A 7,789-nucleotide genomic window follows, 5' to 3' on the forward strand; every position below is an offset into this window, starting at 1 on the left:
TCATGAAGACACCTATTTCCAACGTTTCCGATACGAAAAATGTTCCATAAAAGTTCCATATGATTCGGATAGGAAAAACAATGTAGGATTTATTTATTAAGTGAAACAAAAATATAGTTTTCATTGCAAAATATCTCGTTCAATAAGTAGATCGTTGTCAACATTGATATAATGGTTTTGGATAACAGTTTAAATTGCTCTGGTTAGTTTAGGTCGCAGCGAAAATAATAAAGTAGATTATGAAAAGGTGGCAAAAGCTTGAACATTTAATGGTAGGCGTTAAGAAATTAAGAATAACATGTAGGGGATATAATGTTATGCAGTTTGTGGATTTATGCATTTTCTTCCGCTGGCAGTGGCGTAGAGGCTACTTAGCATTTATTAAATAAATATTTTTGCAAATAATTTTACAAGTTAGAAAATTCTCGTATAATTAAAATAAGATGTTTTGTTGTTGATAATTAAATTTCCGGAGAGTATCTTTTAATTGATACTTTAACTTACGGGGTTTCTTTTCGTTAACAACTAAAGTGGGGTAGCTTTTTATTGGCAATTAAACTAGTCCAGTATCATGGGGGGTACTTGCTGCGTACAAAACATTTATTTTCCAAGCTCACCAGTCACCTATACAAGAACAGTCCAATTCAGAACATTGTCCAAATTGACAATTAAATGGAATTTGTTAGGGTGCCTTTTTCTTGACAATTAAATTGCAGATCATGTTTCGGGTGTGTATTTCACGTAGTACACCATTGAACGAGGAAAAGGAACGGGCGGGTAACCTATCAGGAGCTCATGCCAAGGATGTCGCATGAGAATGGCAAAGCGCAGGCTCCAATAAACCACAAAGGCTGACGACGGTGATGCCTAGGGAACAGAATGAAAAGTGGATTGCAAACCAGGGGGATGAGCTTGGCGGTATAAAATCACAGAAAGTAGTATTCCACTTAGAACAACATTAAAAATCAAACATAATTTCTTCAGATATTTTCAACCCTCCCATTGTGACTTTACCATGGAATAACACAGCCTGTTTAGAGTTCCGGGACAGGCGAGATGATTAATATGTGAAGGGGCGAACTTCGCAGATTTCGACAATTCCAAACTGCCTCCCTTTTGCCAGCACAATCAACACGCCTGGTAGAAGTTACGAGGACATAACGTTAGGTACAGAGCGTGCAGGTAAAGTGTGGAGCGTAGCACGTAAATCGTAAAAGCTTGCGTCGGTAGAATGCCATCGGATACGAACACAATCGCGCTTCGCAGGGGTGTACGTACCCGTCGGTGTGCCCGTATAAAGTTTCCCTGGAGTAGAATGGCGGTATTAGAATGTATTGCGAGTAAGGATATTCGGGTTTTATACCCGGGACGGTGGAAGTTAAAGGCCGTTTCATACGGAGAGCCACGAGCTTCATTGGAAAAGCTGCACCGGGATCATCGGGTAAATGATAAAATAGAAATGAAACTTCGCGAAACGAAACTCGCTGACTATGAATCGGAGTTACTGTCCGGGAATCTCTAAAGATCTACAAAGACGTTCGAATAATTTATGGGAATATTTTCAACAAAATTTCGTTCACCAGACTGTGTACATTTAACAAATATACTTTTGCTTGTCAAATAAACGGAAAATATCCATTCCAGGGTATTTTGTTCAACAAAGTAAATTGATGCCAAAAAATTAACCATACAACACAACGTTTTTGTCTTTGGATTCAATGCATAACTTTCTGCGTCTTACATCGTTCCACTCCCTGGCACGTTCTAAATAAAGTGAAAAATATAGTGTTTGCTTGTTAAATAAACGAAAAATATAATTCCTATTCGCGCGAAAGTACTTTGTTCGGCATATAGAATAATGTTGAAATTAAAGTAACGTTTGAACGTTCTACCTTTGGATTAAACTGCCTAACTAGTCATCCTTCCAATGCACCTGACTTAACCTAAATTAGCATTGAAGTTTCCAGAAGCGTGTAACAAAATTTCCAAAGAGTTGATCATACCATAGAAATGTTTTTCCATTTATTTTGTATGGAGAACAACCTCGAATTAAAGCTCTGGTAACGGAGTTCATCGTTCTCCGTTCTGGAGGGGCATCTAAAAGTTTCAGAGGCTCAAAGGATGAAAAAGGGCGTTTCGCGGAAGAGGCAGGAGAGTTTTCAAAGGCGGGAGAGGGTGGTTTGTCAGGACACAAGACTGGCACCCTTCAAAGAAAGGAGGGAAACTCGACGATTGCTCGGTCCAATTAAGGTGGCGCCTAGCGCTCGGCAATGAGTCGAGTAGTGCGCAGAAATAAAGCCGAACGAAGGGTGCGAGAGCTAAGATCAGCCCTCGTTTCTCTATTTTTTTCCTTCCCTTTTTATCTTGGTCCTCTGGCCGAACCAGCGTTGCCAGGCGACAGGAGCGCGGGCCACTCTCGAAGATGCTTCAGAGGGGCCAACGCGAAGAGGACGAACTTTTGACCTTTTGAGAGCGGCTCCTTGAACCGCCGCTCTGTGGCCCCTCGGTGAAGATGGTCCTAGGGATAACGGGCTGTATCCTTGGGGTTAATGCACCCTGGAGCAGCGCAAGAGACTTTGAGGATGATACCCATAGAAACCCTCCCCTGTTTTCATACATTCCATTTTTAATATCAACTTATTTCTGCCCAATCACTGGACTGCGGATTTTATAGGTTTATCGCAAAATTGAGTAGGTGTTGATTCAAAACGGTAAAAAGATCAAGAGCTTTTTCATCAATTTTACAAACTTTTTTATCTAAGTTTTAACGTTGCTTCAAAATCAAAAGTCATTAGCAACGCGGTTGTTCGTATATTTCTATCTCATCGCCTAGCAATTTGATAGGTTGCAGTCTTTGGTACAGTTTTGACGAGGTTATAAATTTATTTATATTCATCAAAGTAATACTAAATTCGTATACGGAACGTGTGCAATTTTGTGATGGACGCAGTATAAACAATAACTCCGAGGCAGGCCCATAAAAACCAGCTTACAATATTTTTTGCGAGGCATCCACGTACACTTTGCGTCTGTATACGGTCTTACACACGTATATAACCACGCCACTGTGTAACGCAGTTCTCATAAAACGTAAGGGTACATTGATCTCGTATAGAGGTTATACGTGCCGTGCAGGTTTAAAGACCGGAAAAGATACAGTACCGTTGAAAATGTTAAATTTTCCTCGTTCCTCCCAATCAAGCAAATAAATAGATTTACTTATGTGTATATTTATTTTATACAATTAAATAAATAGGATTTATGATAAAAGGATAAAATACGTGACTGTGCTGTTTCCGTGTTCAGTGCACCGTTGTCCCAACGGACCCGCAACCCTCCTTGCGGCGTTGCATTAGGGTGAGATAACGATGCAGCATCTCAAACGACAGCAACAATGTTCGACGAGCTGCGTGCACATTGCCTGCACACAGGCGCCGCGTCGTTCAGAAAATTCCTGTTCATTCGTCGGCGTAGGTGGTCAGAAGGAATAAACACCATCGACATATACACACAAGGATTTTTTTCCCCATAAAAATATACATACTGAAAGTTCACATCCAAATATTAAGTCGCATAAAAAATCTGTCATTCCAACGTTATCATAAAAGTTATTTACAAATCATGGCAAATATTCTTTGAACTACTTTTTTGATAGCCTATGACTGAGTCTATTGGAATTATTAATTGTTTATTTATAGCTTCGGGAGGTGGGGTGAAAGTAGACCCAGGCACTGTGCACCAAGGATTAAGTACTAATTTCATGAAAGCTATCAACAGCTGCGAATTCGACTTCAGTGCCGCGAGCTAAACAGTCGAACGAAACACTGAAAGCCCAGAATTATCGGAGGAACAACGTCAGCCAAGGCGCTAATTAAATGCGAGCGGAAAGCGCGGTTCTCGTTCGATCGTAAAGGATCTTTACCGTCCGTTCGTCTAATCTCCTGAACTGCATAAAATTTTTAGAGGCTGCAGCCGGGGCAAGGATTCGCGCAGCCCTCTTTTCCCAAGCATAATGACTCGTCGGTGAAACTGCCATCAGCTGTACCGGGGAATTATTCAACTGACTTTTAATCGCGCGGGTGAGCCGGTGCGCGCTCGATCGATGCAGCTCGATTACGCGACCCCGAGGGAGCGGAGGATAAAAAGAAGTTGCTCCTTCGACCGCCGGAAGTCAAGCGAGACTTCCGGTTAGGCTCGTACTACGCACAGAACCCAATTCTGAGTCCGCCTCTCGCCGCAGCAGCTTTAAGCTCCCTCGAGGAAACCTGCAGCGTTTTTATGAGCGTAATTTATGGCTGCGCGTCAGTTGGCCCCGCGATAAACTCATTGCAACGACAATGTGCATGCGCACCGGCCGGAAAAATTCTCGCTGATACATACTAGGTTATGTTCGGAAATGTGTTTCAGTCGAAAGTGACTGTTTTTAAAAGAAATTCATTCCAAAATACTTTTCTTACATTTACTTTGTTATTAACGAAGCCACGTCTTTTAGAGCAGTTTATAGAAATCGAACAACATAACCACGCCCCTTAAGATACTTTATACAGAAATAGCATTTCGACCACGCCCCCAGTGCACTGGGGTTGGAGGCTTGGGAGTTGGCACAGAAAGGCTACAAAAATATGAAAGGTGGTCCTGTATCCCAAATTATTCGTTTCTAAAAACGTATTCATTCGCTGGCTTGGTCAGTTGGTGGTCGGATGCGTATGATCGTTTAGTCGATAAGGGAAATGATGGCAAAACCACGCCCCTCAGAGCATTTCACACAAGGGAAAAATTATTACCACGCCCCCTAAGGCGCTTTGTACATAGAGGGCAATGAACCTACGCTTATTACGGTAGTTTATAATAGAGGGGGCATTGAAACCATGCTCCTCCGATCATTTTATACACGCGAAGCAATACAACCACGCCCCTTAAAACGGTTATACGTAGAGTGCAATGAAGCCACGCCCCTCAGAGCGGTTTACACAAGGGAGGCAATACAACCATGTCGCTTAAAACGTTTTATACAATGTGAGCAATGAAACCTTACCTATTAAGGCAGTCTATACAAGGAGGGCAATGAAACCACGCCTATTAGAATACTCTACACTAGGAAGCAGCATAACCACGCCCCTTGTGACGCTTTATACAAAGAAGGCAATGAAATCACAGTCCCGAGTGCATATTACACAGCGGAAGTTATACAATCACGCTCTTTAAGACGCTTTAACAAAGAGGGTATGCAGCCACGCCTATTAGACAATAAGGCACAACGAAACCACGCCTTTAAGACAGTTGATACAAAGACAGTAACGAAACCACGTCCCTTTAAATGTTTTAAACAAAGAGGACAAGGAAGCCATGTAGAAGGTAACAAAACCACGCCTCTTGAAGCAGCCTGACACAAGCAGATCCGCGAAACCACGCCCAGTGAGGACACTTTATACTGGAAATTGAAGCTAAACGTTATTTGTGGCAGCATCAGATCGAATTTTGAATGTACGACAAGTAAGAGACGTTATTGTATTTTCTGTTCGAGTTACTCAGATACAATTGAAGACCGGTATCGTGGTAATCGACGCATTTGCTCGGTCGTGAGCTGTGCATGCCCGACGAATGCCCCGGATGCAGTAGGAGGCTTCTCGTGTGCCAGATCCCGCGTCTTTCGTCGTCGTCGCGCGCGCGCGCGCGCGAGTGCAGGCATGGGCGTGACTGTGTGCGTGCGAATAGCGCGCCAGACGACCGGCGCCACAAGGAATCCCCACGTACACCTGAACCGAACCCCAGTCTGAGCGATCGCTTGCGTAATATCTCGACGAACGGCTGTCGACGCAGTCTATACTATTTCCGTGACGTTCCGTCTGCAGGGACTCGGTTTCAGTCGACTCCGACCTCCAACCACACCGACGATTCATCCCAAGTGCTGTCGACGAGTTGCCCTAGCCGTTCGCCGCCTCATGCAATCCCATAATCTCGCGGAAAATCATTTTTATCCCATTGAAATCGAAGCTATTTCGAATTTCCCGCCGTTTCAGAATATTCACCGTTACGAGGCACGGGTCGGCGAAACGATGATATAATCGCAGAACATGTCGGCGGATGTTGTTAAAAAAACAGGAGTTTATTTTTGATATTTCGAGTGTGTACTAGGAATAATATAATATAAATTTTTTTTTTGCAATGCATATATTCTTGTTGCCACTAATAAAAGTTCGCGGAATTTCTCTGACGCAATTAGAGCATGTCAGCTCGTTGTGGACAGTTATATCGGAGATATATTTACTGAATGAGACGAAAGTATGAAATAATTTTTGCGAAGGGAGGGGGCAGGATAGAACAACCTCAGCGCATTCCAGGCAAGGTAGTTACTGGATAGGTCCGCGCAACATGATTTAAATAGAATGTGCAATTTACCAACGGCATAGCGAACACCAGAACCCGTTTTCCTTCGGACCTGACAGATTTAAAGCACTCGATGGGTCCTTATCTGCGTGTTGTAACGGTGAAAATAACTTGTGCGTTTTCTTCTAGCCAATCGGTAGACACAATGGTCCTCGTATTACCCAAGAAAATGAAACTTTGAAAGTGCTGTCACTAAAGCTTAATCAATAATCTGCTGCGATTTTTAGAATTCTTTTTGCATTAGAAAACGAGCGGGAAAGAGAAGCTAGTTCTTTTGTACAAAATGATAGACCTAACTACATGGTAGGTCCGAGTTACTGTAATTTTGTGACAAAAAATTTCAGAACGTTGAACCTGGGCTCATTTTAAAGTGCGAGATCTCTACTTTTAGCGCTCGAAAATATCAATAATTTTTCGGGCTATTTTTGTGGTAAAGAATTGGTCGTAAAGTAAACATAGGTCCCCTTTTGAAAGATGATAGACTCGCCATACAATCGGTTCAGTGCTATCGATACGATAGCAATCAACACCGTAACCATCATTTTTTCTGTAGCTCGCGGGCTCGCATTAATTCACTGTTGCCTCAGAATCGCAGAACACCTGCTTCCATGCCTTCCGCGATGGACTGCGCTTAATTGTAACTACAGAAATGATAATTTGCGGGTTGTGCGCCGCGGCGCTTGCCATTTAGAAATTACAGGCCTCACAGCGAACCTGATATCGCCGCGTTTGGTGCGTGCATGTGAGCTGTACAGCGTGCTTCGAAGCCCATAACCCAACACCCATAACAAAATTTATAATCCTGTAAATTTCAGCAATTATCTTCACCCATTTTTATAATCCCAAACCAACGATTTCAATATCAATAATAATTTTCTAATAAATACTACAATTTTTTTTTCGATTGAAGTTTCTGACTAAATTACCAAAAAGAAAATCGATGGGATCGTGTGGGGGGTATCCTAAACCATCAAGCAGGGCCGTAAAAAAGTGGTAAGGGCAGAAGGGCGAGGGAAGAGGAACAGTTGCAGGAGGTTCGAGGTAAAGCTGCCATAAACGAGACCGATAAAGCGTCAGGCCCGTAATAAGAGCTGGCAGAAAGTTAACTGAACCGTGAAGTCGAGTCTGAAGAGGGCCACGACGCCGGAGCAGTTCCAGGAACATCCTCTTCGAGAACACCATGCTTGTCCTTTCTTGCTTCTCTTTCTCTCCGTTCCTCCCTTTTATTTCGTATTCTTTAATCCTTACTCTCCTGGCGTTCTGACATCGATTCTGAGTCCGATCCGTGGCCGTTGACTCTTTCATCTTAGCGGTCATTTTCTATGCCCCTCTAAGCATCTTTCTGACCGAAAAGAAATGTCGAAAAACAACTCCAAACAGCAAATATGAAAATTTTAAATGT

This window comes from Lasioglossum baleicum, chromosome 18, assembly GCF_051020765.1.
Source record: "Lasioglossum baleicum chromosome 18, iyLasBale1, whole genome shotgun sequence".
Classification (NCBI taxonomy): domain Eukaryota; kingdom Metazoa; phylum Arthropoda; class Insecta; order Hymenoptera; family Halictidae; genus Lasioglossum; species Lasioglossum baleicum.